This window comes from Miniopterus schreibersii (assembly GCF_964146895.1).
Source record: "Miniopterus schreibersii genome assembly, chromosome: 12".
Taxonomy (NCBI): domain Eukaryota; kingdom Metazoa; phylum Chordata; class Mammalia; order Chiroptera; family Miniopteridae; genus Miniopterus; species Miniopterus schreibersii.
In genome coordinates, this window is record NC_138112.1 from 70904296 (window position 1) to 70917184 (window position 12889).

The window sequence follows — 12889 nt, forward strand, 5'->3', positions numbered from 1 at the left end:
GGAAAGATATTAACAACTAAAGAAAGACCTAGTCAGCGGAAGGGCCTGGCCAGCCCCGGAAGCCTCAGGAGTTGCCAGCCCAGCCCAAAGCTGACCTGGAAGCGAGGCCCTCGCCAGGGAGCTGGCCGAGGCCGTGGAGCCCATTCCAGTCCCCCAGCAGCAGGGCCCAGGGACACTCCAAAGACCCAGCCTGGTCCCATCAACCCTGCATCAGTCTCCAACTTCCCTTCTTCAAACGCCAGGTTCGCCCAGTGACTGGAGGGCAGGGGTTTGCTCGCTGGGATCCTGTGCCCACAGGAGGGCCCACAGGTCCTGCTGACCCCAGAGTTCCAGGCAGGGTGGTGGGCGGCCTCTCATTGTAAAGTGTCATGTTGGCCCTTGGACTCCGTGCCCAAGTCTCACCGGGTCCCCCATTCCTTCCTGGAAGACAGGACTGCTCTGAGCAGGGATCCGAGACTGGTGGGAAAAGGGCAGGGGGATACCCAGGGCCATTCCCGCGGCCCATCTGGGTGCCTGCCTGAGCACCACTAGGCCCCCTGCATCACCCCGACCTTCCACCTGCCCCTCCACCGCCCACCTCCCTGTGACAGACGGACCCACACCTCTGAGAGGCCCAGTGACCTGCCCACAGCCCCGACAGCAGCCAGACTGGCAGCTGCAAACCGGCTTGGAATTAGGTTGAAACCCCAGCTCCGCCACTTGCCGGCCACGCAATTTGGAGCAGACGAGGTAGCCTGTGTCCACCCAGTCGTCTCAGCCCTTGGACCTGCCGCAATCGAATCTCACTCATAGCTTTAGAATCGCCTTGTACTTAAGTTTGCAAATTCCTCTCCAGCCCTGGGCCTCGCCTCTGCCACCACTTAGGTGTGTAACAGGCATTTCAAACACAGAGCGGCTAAAATTGCACACGCACACACACAGGTACACACACATGCATGTACGCACACGGACACATACACACAAACACGCGCAGAGTCCCGCCTCTTGGTAGCCGGACCACTGCTCAGGCCTGACCCCGGCTTTCAGCCCCCTCCACTGCCTTCGTTTTCCTCGCGGGAACACGTCGCCGTCTAGCACCTGTATTTTTATCTATTCGCGTCTCCGGCCCTCCCTAGGCCGTTCCTCCCTCCCTCCCAGGCGATCAGCCCCTCGAGGGCAGGGGCTTTGTCTGCCTGTTTCCTGCTGCGTCTCCACACCCAGAGCAGCGCCTGGGAGCCGGGGGAGAGGCTCAGGCCCTGAAGGACAGGCCCCCTCCCAGGGCTGCTGGGGGCAGCTAAGGAGGTGGAGGCAGGTCTCTAACCTAGGTCCTGGCTCCGGGCTCCAGCCTCTTCTGTTGAGGAGGCTTCTCCGCCAGCCCCCTCCCCCCCTGAAGTGCACAGACCCTCCCCTGCCTTTCGGGGTCAGGGCTGCCCCGGGGTTTGCGTCCACCTGGCCACTCAGACGGCCCCGGCACAGCCCTGAGTCCCTGAGGGATGAGATCTTTGGGGTTCCCCCCACTCACCCTGTTTTATCTTCCCACCACCACCAAAAAGAAGCCCAGCCTACCCCCCCCCCCCCCATCCTCTCGCACACGCCTGGAAGTAAATGCAAAAAGAGAAACTGGTTTCCTCAAGGACAGGCAAAGCGTAATCTCACTGCTTTTTCATAATTTCCAGCTTGCAGGAGGGGCCAAGTGTAACACAGAACTGCTATTCCTCGGTCATCGGACTGTGTCGCCACCCAGACGCTCCGTGACCTCCGATATGGTCGGGTGTTTCCTTCCAACTGGGTGACCCTCTGCAACCGGGCAGCCCTCCACCGAACCAGGCTCCGAGGAACGGGCTCGAGAAATTAACACCCCTGCCCTGCCCGGGTGGCTCAGTGGGTTAGAAGGCCGTCCCGATCAGCAAGGTTGTGGGTTCGATCCCCAGCCAGGGTGCATACAAGAGTCCACCAGAGAATGCATAAATAAGCGGAGCAAGAAATTGACGTCTCTCTCTCTCTCTCTCCCCCTCTCCCTCTAAAATCAACAACAAAGGAAATGAACATTCCTAGGTCGCTGCCGTCGAATCTTCAGACGGCATCCAAGTCCTCCCACCGACTCTAATAACGTCCTGGACAGCAAGGGGGCCTGTCCCGATCCTGGTTGCCTGGGCTGTGGGGTCCCATCCACTTCCTTCCCTCTGCAGCTGTCTCCCCTCTTTCCCTGACTTGCCTGACCTTGGCCCCCCCAAGGTTACAGGCCAGTTATTTCGTGGTGTGTCCCTCCATCGAGGTTTTTCTGAGGGCTCCTCATGATTAGACTGAGGTCATAGTATCTTTGGCAAGAACGTCACAGAAGTGAGTCTGTGTTCTTGTCGCATCCAGTCGGGGGATGTCCCCGTGGGCCACCTGATGGAGGACTGTCCTCCAGGCTTCTCCACGGGAAAGTCTCACCTCCTCTGTAATAAGCAAGTGCTCCGGGGAGGTGCTGTGAGGGGCGCACAGCCCATTCCTCACCGAGCTTCCCGCGCACTGATAGGTCTGCACCAGCGAAGGCGTATGGGTTCCTGTTTGTTCAGTGGGTTTTTTGTTTTTGTTTTTAACGTGTCTTTATTGATTTCAGAGAGGGAAAAGGGGAGAGAGAGAGAAACATCAATGATAAGAGTCATTGATCGGCTGCCTCCTGCACGCCCCCTGCTGGGGATCGAGCCCAAAACCCAGGCCTGTGCCCTGACCGGGAATCAAACCGGTGACCTCTTGGTTCATGGGTCAGCGCTCAACCACTGAGCCACACTGGCTGGGCCAACATTAAAAATTTCTAATAAAAATTTTTAAAAAAGAGAGAGACCGTCTAGTGTGGCTGACACCTGTCTCGGGAGCAGTTTGTCCGCTCAATTAGACCCTCAGAAATGAGGGGGAATCTGGAAAAAAGTGAATGGAACCGGGCTACTGCTCAGTGAGAACTTCTCCACCGTTTCCAAGGCTGATCCACCGTTTCCAAGGCTGATCTCACGGTTAAGTAAATTTTGCAAAATACTCTTTCCTCGGGCGTTTCCCAGACTTTGCTTCTGGGAACGACCCAGGGTCAAAGGGCGGGTTCCGGGTTCAAGGTGCCGGTGAGGGACCGACGGTTCTTGCTCCCCTGTCCGGCACTGTCAGGCTGGCGGGTGCCAAGTTTTGTTTAAGGAAGGAGGAAGGCCGGCTCCTGCTTCTAACGGCCTCATGGAAAGCTCTAGCCCCGGGCCAACCTCCTTGCTGCTATCCCTCCCGCGCCAGACTGGAAGCCTCCGGCCAACTTTAAGTTGACGGTGGTCTTCTCTGGCCAGGTCTGCGTGCTCCCGTGGAGCGAGCTTTTTGCTCTCGCTCATCGTCCCGATCCCCTTGTCACACTGCAGATACACGGTGGGCTGTCGGCTTGTCCCTTGGGAAGTTCCTAGGGGTGGTGTTTCCTGAGTCAAGAGTCAGGACGACTTTCTCTGGAGCATTCTGGGTGGCTGGGCAGAGGAGGTGATGGGGCCTCGGCCTTGGCATTTGGGGTGGAGGCCCTGGTTGCCGAGGTGGGGGCCCCTGGAGGCCCCTGAGGAGGAAGCTGGCTCACCGAGGGGAAAGGGGGAGCTTCCACCATCTCTCCATGGTTGCTCTTGCCCCTTCATCAGAGCAGAACTGGGACAAGCCCAGTGAGCCAGCTGGGAGAATAAACTACCAAGGATCAGAATCTTCGTTCCTTCACCCCCACAATCCACAGGCACAAAATCCACCCCCTGGTCTCCAGGCCTCACCCACTGCGGTGCCCAGGCCTCGGTGGAAACCCTCGGGAGATGGGACCCACTGCTAACTCTGGCCCAGACTGGAGCTCAGCGTGGGGCAGCGAGTTGCCCTGAGACTCCGGGGAAGTCATGAGAACTTGCTGGAGAGGTGGGAGTCTCCGAGAACAAAGCCGGGTGGACACGGGGATGGATCCGGAAGGTGAACTGAGCAAAGGACTTCCTTGAGTGTTGGAGCAGAACATGCAGTGGCTACCAGGCCAGGCCCAGGTCCCTCCCACTCTCCCGGTGCCATAGGGAGCCGCATGCATGCTGGTCTGAGCCCTGGCATCCTGCCACTGAGCTCTGAAGGCAGAACTGGTTGTACCAGATCTCATGCCAGCCTGACCCTGGACACAGGCTCCCACAGGGTCCGTCTCCTTACCAAGGGCCTTGAACCAGGCAAGGAAGTCCCTCAAGCCTGAAAGGCCTCAGCCCAGAGAGGGGTGGGTGGCTGTCTCCTCCTTTGTATTAGTTTCCTGTGACTTAAAACAACAGAAAACCATTCTCTCATGGTTCTGCAGGCCACACGTCCAAAATCAAGGTGTTGCAGGGCTGTGCTCCCTCTGGAGTTTCTAGGGGAGGGTCCTTCTTCATCTCCTCCAGCCTCTGGGGGCTCCAGCTTCCCTTGGCTTGTGGCCACATCCCTCCAATCTCTGCTTCCGTCTTTGCATGGCCTTCCCTCTGTGTCTCTCTGTGTCACATCCCCCTCTCCTTTCTCTTATGACACTTGTCATTGGATTTAGGGCCCACAGACTGAAGGGTCCCGGATTCAATACCGGCCAAGGGCACGAACCTCGGTTGCAGGCTCCAGCCCCGACCTTGGTCAGGGCACGTGCAGGAGGCAACCAATCAATGTGTCTCTCACAGCAGTGTTCCCCCCGCCCCCGAAAAGCAATGGAGAAAACATCCTCAGGTAAAGATTAAAAAAAACAAAACAAACAAGTTCTCATCTCAAGATCCTTACCTTGTAATTACATCTGCAAAGACCTTTTCCCCAGTAAGGTCACATTTCAAGGGTTCTGGGGCTTAGGAAGTGGACACGTCTTTCAGGGGCTGCCATCCAACCCCCTACATCATTATTTATTTTGCGGCCCAAATGGCCCCAGGTTAGGCCAGTGGGAACGTCTTCGAACTGGTTTCTGTCTCTTTATAGGTCCCTGTTGTCCTCTGAACCCCAGCCCCATGATCAGTCAGTTCTCCACGGAGCACTGGTTCCTTTCAGGGGAGCCACACCTGGGTGTGAGGTGTGCTCAGGGCCGCTGTGGGGTGCCTCCCAGGGGACCTGGCCATCTGTATAAACACAGATTTCAATCCAGTTCCAATCCAACATCACAGGTTCACTTTAGTTTCCCCATTTCCGTGTCTGGAGCGCCCTCACCAACAGTTATAATCCATTACTAGTGCCGTGGCCCAATGCCATGGACTGGGGGTCTTCTGCACCACACGTTCATTTCTCACAGCTCTGGAGCTGGGACGTCCAGGATCAAGACGCCGTTGATGCCATGTCTGGTGAGGACCTGCTCCCCAAGTCACAGACGGTGACCTCTCCTTACGTCCTCACATGGTGGGAGGGGCAACAGGACCTGTGGGGACTCTCTTTATAAGGGCACTAATCCCATTCATGAGGGCCCCACCCTCATGACCTAGTCACCTCCCAAAGGCCCACCTCCCAAAGCCATGTCACTGGGGGCTGGGTATTCAACATAGGAATTTGGGGGATACAAACATTCAGTCTACGGCACCCCCATCGCTCATTTTGGCGGGTGGCGTCCGCTTCGAGCTGGCTCTGTCTCTTTGGACATGTTCCTGGGATCCTTAGAACCCTCCCTTAGTCTCTGAAGCCACGTGAAATCCTAGGGTCAGCTTGCGCTTCTCCCGTCCCAGCCCGGGAGCCCATCACATCTCCGGAAGGCTGGTTTTCTTCCAGTGGAGAAGGGACCTCGAAAGCAAGATCCTGGCACCCGATGTGCTCATTTTCCTGGCGTATCACTGCTTCTAGGCTGCCTCAGCAGGCAAGGTAGAAAATTATGTCATAGACCTACCGCACATATTCACATACATTTCCCAGGTAACTATATACTCCTGTATAATCTGTCAATCAAAACCCGTGCATTGGTGCAGATGCCTCCCCCTTCCCACATTTCTAACTTCCTTCCCCAATGGCAAGAGGCCCGACTCCCACTGACCTCAGCAGAGGCACTCATCCGCTCGTCTAAAATACGCCGAAGGCAGCTCCCAGGCGACAAACCCACCCCACCGCGAAAAGCCAACCTGCTCACGGGACTGCAGGATTTAGCTGCGGCTCTTGTTTTAAAGGCAAAAATTTATATATGTCGAAACTCTCAAATCTTAAGTGTACAATTCAATTAGTCTTGACAAATTGATAAATTCATGTGACCCACCACCTATTGAGAAGCAGAGAATTTCCGTCACCCCCAGAAAGTTCTCTCCTGTCTCTTCCCACTGGCCTCTGGGAGAGGCGACCACAGGCCAGTTCTTGAACTTCATGGGATTGAAAATAATGTCTTTGGGATTCGGGCAGGTGGCTGGACGTAGGGGGAGTTCACTCGTTTTTCTTGCTGAGAAGTGCACCATTGTATGGATATGATACCACTGCAAGCAGCTAGTTATTAGTAATAGGAAAGGAGCACGGGGAGGACAGGCACATGGGCGTGTCGTTGGGCAGCTTCACCAGGAAGCTGCAACGCCCCCCCCCCCCCCCCCCGGAACCACCAGCCCATTTCCCACAGATCACTGGGGGAAGGGGTCCAGCAAAGGGGGAGAGATGCACGCGCAGTGGGGTTGGGTGACTAGGGAATGGGACTGGCAGTCACACCTGGGAACAGGGACCATGGGCGGCGGTGGGCGTGGCCACTGCGAGCCCGTGAGAATGAGGGGTACACTCCCCTAAACAAAGGCCTTCGCCCTCTTGTTGCTCCAGGCCTGTGGGCCCTCTTGTTCCCGCTTTCTTGCATCGCGCGCGTTTCCTCCACAGCCGCGTGGCCCTGGGGACCCCACGTGCAGTGACTGACGGGCTGGCCTGGGAACGCGAACGAAGGCAGCCCAGGGCTGGGCTGGATGGCGCCAGGTGGAACCGGGCTCCGGGCGCTGGCGTTTGCTTTGCCCCGTCGAGGCCCCAGCTTTATTTCTTCCCTGTTGGGACACAAAGGGAAACGGGACCTTGGCAACTCGGGGGTTTGATTCCACAGAAATAGGCTTCCTACGGCACCTCATTCTCCCGCGCGAGCCTCGGGGGTTCCTTCTCCCTGGGTATCGCAACAATTCCACGCCCACGAGCAACGCGTGGGACAAGGACCTTGCTCCACCAGCGACATCCCACGGGGAAGTACCGTGACGTGTTTATCTACTCTCGTGACGGACTTGTGCATTGCTTTCAGTTGGGGATTATTGTGACCGAAGCCCCTCTGAACGTTTGTATGCAAGAAACGGCCAGACCGTCCCGCATTCCCACCCGCAGTGTGAGGGCTCTGCCTGCTCTGCTCCGCACCCCCCCGCGCCAGGTGCCGCCTGGCTTGTCGAGTCCAGCCACCCCAGGGGGTCAGTCTTGTCAGGTCCAGCCGCCCCAGGGGGTCAGGCTTGTCGGGTCCAGCCGCCTCAGGGGGTCAGTCTTGTCGGGTCCAGCCGCCCCAGGGGGTCAGTCTTGTCGGGTCCAGCCGCCCCAGGGGGCATGCGATGTTGCCACCCTGGGTTGTAATTTTCATTCCTCTGATGGCGAATGATGTTGAACATTTCCCACATGCTGATTGTCCGCTTGTATAGCTTCCCTTGGCAAAGTGCCTTTCAAATCTTTTGCCAATTTTTAACTAAGTTTTTTGTCTTATGATTGGATACTAAACCTTCTTTATTTATTTGGAATACAAGCCATGTACATATATATTATAACAAGCAAGTAAATTTTAATAAATTTGAAAAGTTAGTCAAATGGGCATATCTCTTAAAAGCCAAAAGTACTACAGCTGAGTAAAGAAAAAATAAAAATTTAAATAGCCCCAGATCTATCAGAGTGACCAAATTCATTATGAAGAACATTCACACGCACACACACACCTGACAACAATGACAAAAAACCCCAAACAAAACAAAGTGAAACCCGCCAGGCCCAGATGGCCTCACTGGCCAATGCTAGTGCGTATTTTAGGAAGAGAGAATATGTCTCATACACACTTTTTTCAGAAAGTAGATGAGAAAGGACTACGTCCTGACATCACGTGTCATTTAGGGGATGACAGGCTAAAAGGACAAACACAGGGGACTTCTCGGGCCTAAGACTGCTCCATATAATACCATAACCCATGTAACATTGTAACAGCGGATACACGGACAGTACAACACAAAGAGTGAAACTTGATGTAACTGCGGAATCAGGCGATAAAATGTATCGGTATTGGGTCATTAAGTGTAACAAATGTATCACCCTGATACAAGACGCTACTGGCGGGGACACCCTGGGGAGCGGGGCTGGGAACTCTCTGCACCGTCCGCTCACTTTTTCTGTAGATCTCAAACTGTTTCAAAATTTTTATTTTTAATTTGAAAAAAACAACTGAACAGAGGATTTGAACTTGCCAATTACAAATGTCGTTTGTACCCTGGGTCTCCTGAATTAGGAGACAGGGGGGAACAACCACTTCTGTTGCTGTCTTTCTAGATTTCTGTTCCAAACGCTGGGGCAGCCTAGCAGCCCGTCCGCCCTGTGGGGCCCATCTCACATCTGTACAATGGGAGGGTGTCATTCCTACGTAAAGGGTGGCTGTGGAGATTAGGGGTCGTCCACGGAGGTGCTTGATAAATGTCAGATTTTTTTCAGCCATCGTCACCTAGTTCCATTGCTCTCTTTTTGCCCTCCCCGGGGGCCCTCTTCCTGCAGCCGGGCTCTGACACTCTGCCCAGGCCGCCTCCCCCTCAGGCTCCGAAACCCCGCTGAGCTGTCCTCACATGGGCCCCTCGTGGCCCTCAGGCAGGCTCCCACACCCCCTGCTGGGCCAGTTTTTTTGACGCCTGCCGAAAATTTTCGCGGGCGGTGCGTGAAGTGAGCCACCTGCCGCACCCTGCCCGCCAGGCCGGCCACCTGCACCGCACTCTAGGGCGTCTCCGCTCCTCCACCTGCATGGACACCTTCTAACTCTGCCCTACCTCGTGGCTTTCGGACTGAACTGCTGAGAATCGGAAGGGAACGACAGGGAAAGTGGGAGAGAATCCTAACTTTACGGAGCCACGTGTGTCCTGCGCTTTCATCCGCGCTCTCGAGCAGCGTCCTGAAAACGTTTGGGGCAGAGGGAGTCACTGGAAATTCTGGAGCTAACGGATGTTTCCTTCTTCCTGAAAAACTCCAGACTCGGCTCAAATATTAACACCTATCTCCCCCCTGAAGGCGGTGCTTACAATTCTTTCAATTAAAAAAAAATGTACCTTCTTACTTCCCGCTGTCCCCTGCTAGCAATTCTGTCCCCCCCTCCCATTATTAAGAGTTCAGGGCACCTTCTTCCAAACTTCCCCGTTGCTCCACACCCACGGGTCTGTTTGCTGGTTTAGAAAGAACATATTGCATAGTAAAGTGGTAGACAGACCGAGGTGGCTCCCCGGTCCCACCCCCCCCATCCGAGACCTATGTAATTATGCGACCCCCCCTTGAGTGTGGGCAGGACCCCTGGTTGCCTCCTCTGCCCAGGGGAATGCTTCAAGGTGGCGGGATGCAGGTTCCAGTAAGTGATTATATTTCGTGCCATTGTGATGTCACAGCCAACGGCAGGGCAGGGCAACTCCAGGAGTGGGCCCCTCCTCTGAGGCCATGATGCCCCTGGGAAGGGTGGCGGGGTGGCGGGCACGACCATTTGGAGCTCTGGGACTGGACCGACCACTTACGACCAGGGGCGGAATGTTTAATAGAGGGAGAGGCGGGTGCGCCCACCGGCCACCGGCCTCCGGTTTCTGCTCCTCGGTCCTGCGCAGCTGTGGAGGAGGCGCCGGCTGGTGCGGGCGTCGGGGAGGGTGGCATGGGCAGCTGGAGGCCTCGCGTGGGGGGAGTGCCAGGGGTGAGGGCTCTCGTGGGTAACCAGGAAGGCTCCCGGGAGCTGGGGGAGCTGGCTGGAGGGACCCCCCCCAGGGCCATGTTGTCTCTGGCCTGGGGCAGCACCCAGGGTGAGAAAGGGAGCTGGAGGGGGCCTCAGCCACCAGGTGGAGCCCTTGGACTTTCCTGGAGGGTGGAGGTGGGGGAGGGGAGGTGCCGGCTCTCCCACGGGGACCTGGCCCGGCCTGCTGGGTGCCTGGTGCAGGCCTGGCCCCAGGGGAATCGCCACCTCCCGAGGCTGCCTGTGCTCAGGTTCCAGGGCCAACTTTGTAGGCAGACTGACAGCCCTGGAGTGCACCCTGTCCTGCCACCTGGGGAAGTGACTTGGCCATCCCCTGCCTCAGTCTCCTCACTGTGAAGGAAAGAGAGCCCCTTTTGGGGGCCAATCCTGACTCTCACTTCCACCTTGGCCTTCCGTGTGGACTTGCATCCGCGGAATAACTAACGTCCCCCAGCCGCGTGTCCGTGTTGCTCGGGGCACTGAGGTGGGCTAGCTCCTGCCACCAGCGCAACAGGCCCGGGAGAGACTCTCCAAGGCCCCTCTACTGGGCAGCCCTCCAACTCCCCAGGAGGGCCAGGTGTGTCCTCTGTGTGCCACCCTCTCCTCCTCCCATCTTCCTCCAGCTGCTCACATCTCACCCTCCCAGAGGGCAGGGCGGGCAGCTTCAGCTTGGAATCCCCACTGGATTGGCAAACAGTGGGTGCTCAATAAATGCCCGATGAACTAATGCTGAATAGGACTTTCCTGCAGGCCAGGAGTAGCCACCTGGTCACGGTAGTCTGGTGGCCTTCAAGGCAGGGGACAGCCCAGGGCTTGGACCTGTGGTCCCCTAGATTTACACAGGCCTATGTGGAGCACTCTCCACGGTGTTTGCCTCCTGTGAGCATTCTGGAGCCCAGCTCTTGGCCAGGACCCACTGGAAGGGTCTGCCCTGGCCTGGAACAGCTTGGCCTGTACCCCAGGAAGGGCTGTTGGCTGGGGGAAAATGTGCAGGCTTGAGTTTTGAGGGATCCCTGGCGGCAGCAGGGGCCCGGGCAGGAGAATGGCTTCCTTACAGGAATACTTAGGATGGTTTCTAGCTCAGGTGAGCAACGATGCCCTTGGAGTCCCTGGCTGGGGCTGGGGGACAGGCAGACCCTGTGACATCCCCATTCCTTGGATGTAAGGTTACCAGGCAGAGGCCCCTGATCACAAGCTGAGCCAGCCCTGTGCATGGCCACTTGTCCTACCTGCCGGGGAAGGAACAAGGCACCCGGTCTGTGACAATGCCCTCTGAGCCCTGGCTCACGTGGGTCTAGGACTCTGGCTCCTGGATGAGACTCAACCAGCCAGGGTGCGGAGCCTGCCCTTCACAGGGCAACCTGCCCCAGAACAATGCTGCATGCTGGCCTGGAGCTCAGGACCAAAAGGGTGACAAGTTACAGGCCGCCTTCCCAGACACAGCCAGGGCCAGTCCCCGCGATCACCTGTGCAGACGGACTCGGGTGTGTGAGGGGATCCGCCAGGGAAGGGGGAAGCGGGAGGCCCAGGCTGGTTGGGGCCCAGCCATCTGCTCACAGCTTGGCTCAGCCAGCGGAGGCCTGAGGGGAAAGGGCCACTGGGCCTGTGGGCCAGCCAGTGAGGAGAGACGGGCTGAGGACAGGCCAGGGCAGAGTGGACATTCTGGTCCCTTCTCCCCACCCCGTGTCTCCATCCTTGGCTCTTACGTTATCTCAAATGATCTGGGAGTTACTCTCCTGGTCTTTATTAGGGGCCATTTGAAATCCTTCTTGGAGGGAGGAGAAGCTAAGTAAGAGGAGCTGCTACCCAGGCCTGGCTCAGGAGACCTCTGTGATGGGGAACTGGGGTCAGACAAAATCAGTCTCTTCCTCAGGCTTCGGGGTGGAGACCCAGGCGTGGCCGCCCCTCCCCCACTCCAGATCCACGACACGCTCTTCTGTCTCCCCATTTCACAGATGAAGCAGCCAAGCTCCAGAGCATCCCATGCTTGCTCCCAGTGGCAGGTAGCAGCCGCAGCTGCAGGCCCGGCCTGGGCACACAGCCCCACATGCCGTGAGCTCTTGCCACCTTGGGGCAGGTGGGCAGAGAAAGGTCCACTTGTACGCGATTGTGATGCTTTTGATTAACTGTGTGGACCACGGGGGCACTAGCCGTGGGGATCTGCATGCAGAGAGCCAACAGTAGTGATGTGGGGATTTGCGACTACAGGGCAGGCGGGTGTCCCAGCCCCTCCTGGCGTTGTTCAAGGGTCAACTGTAGCTATTTATTAATGTTTCTATTGATTTCAGAGAGAGGAAGGGAGAGGGAGAGATAGAAACATCAATGATGAGTCATTGATTGGCTGCCTCCTGCACACACCCTACTGGGGACTGAGCCCGAAACCTGGGCATGTGCCTGACTGGAAATCGAACCCTGGTCTCCTGGTTCATAGGTCGGTGCTCAACCATGCAGCCTGGGCCAGCTGCAGTTAGAGAGCGCTGGGCTTAACCCTGACTCTGGCCTTCAGTGGCGGGTTGTCTCCTCTGTGCCTCAGTGGACCTGCCTTAAAAGTGAGGATCGAAGCTGATCTCCTAGGGTTCAGGGGGAGCTCAATGAGTTACCTGCATTAAGCAGGACAGCAGCTGGTAAACGGCAAGGACACAAGTGTGTCTCTGAGGGCCTTTGGGTGTTGGGGACAAGGAGCCCGGACCCCAGGGCAGTTGGACAGAGGAGAGCGGGCCCTGCACTCACTGGGGTTTGGGGCTCCCCAGGTCCAGGGCGACCTGGGTCAAGGTGCTAATAATGACCACCCTGCCACACAAACTTGGGTCCCCATGAGGCGAGTGCACAACATGTGCAGGGTCGTTTGGAGTTGGGTCTGGCAGGCCCAGGCTGACCTGGCTACAGTGTGTGGCTCACGCGGTGGGTGCAGATTTCATGTCCAAACCAAGCTCTAGCGGTCACCACCTAACGGTCCACAGGAAGGGGGTGAGAGGAAGGGTTCTGTCTCCACACGGTACCAATGGCCCCCTGAGGCTGGCGCTCCATCTGCTG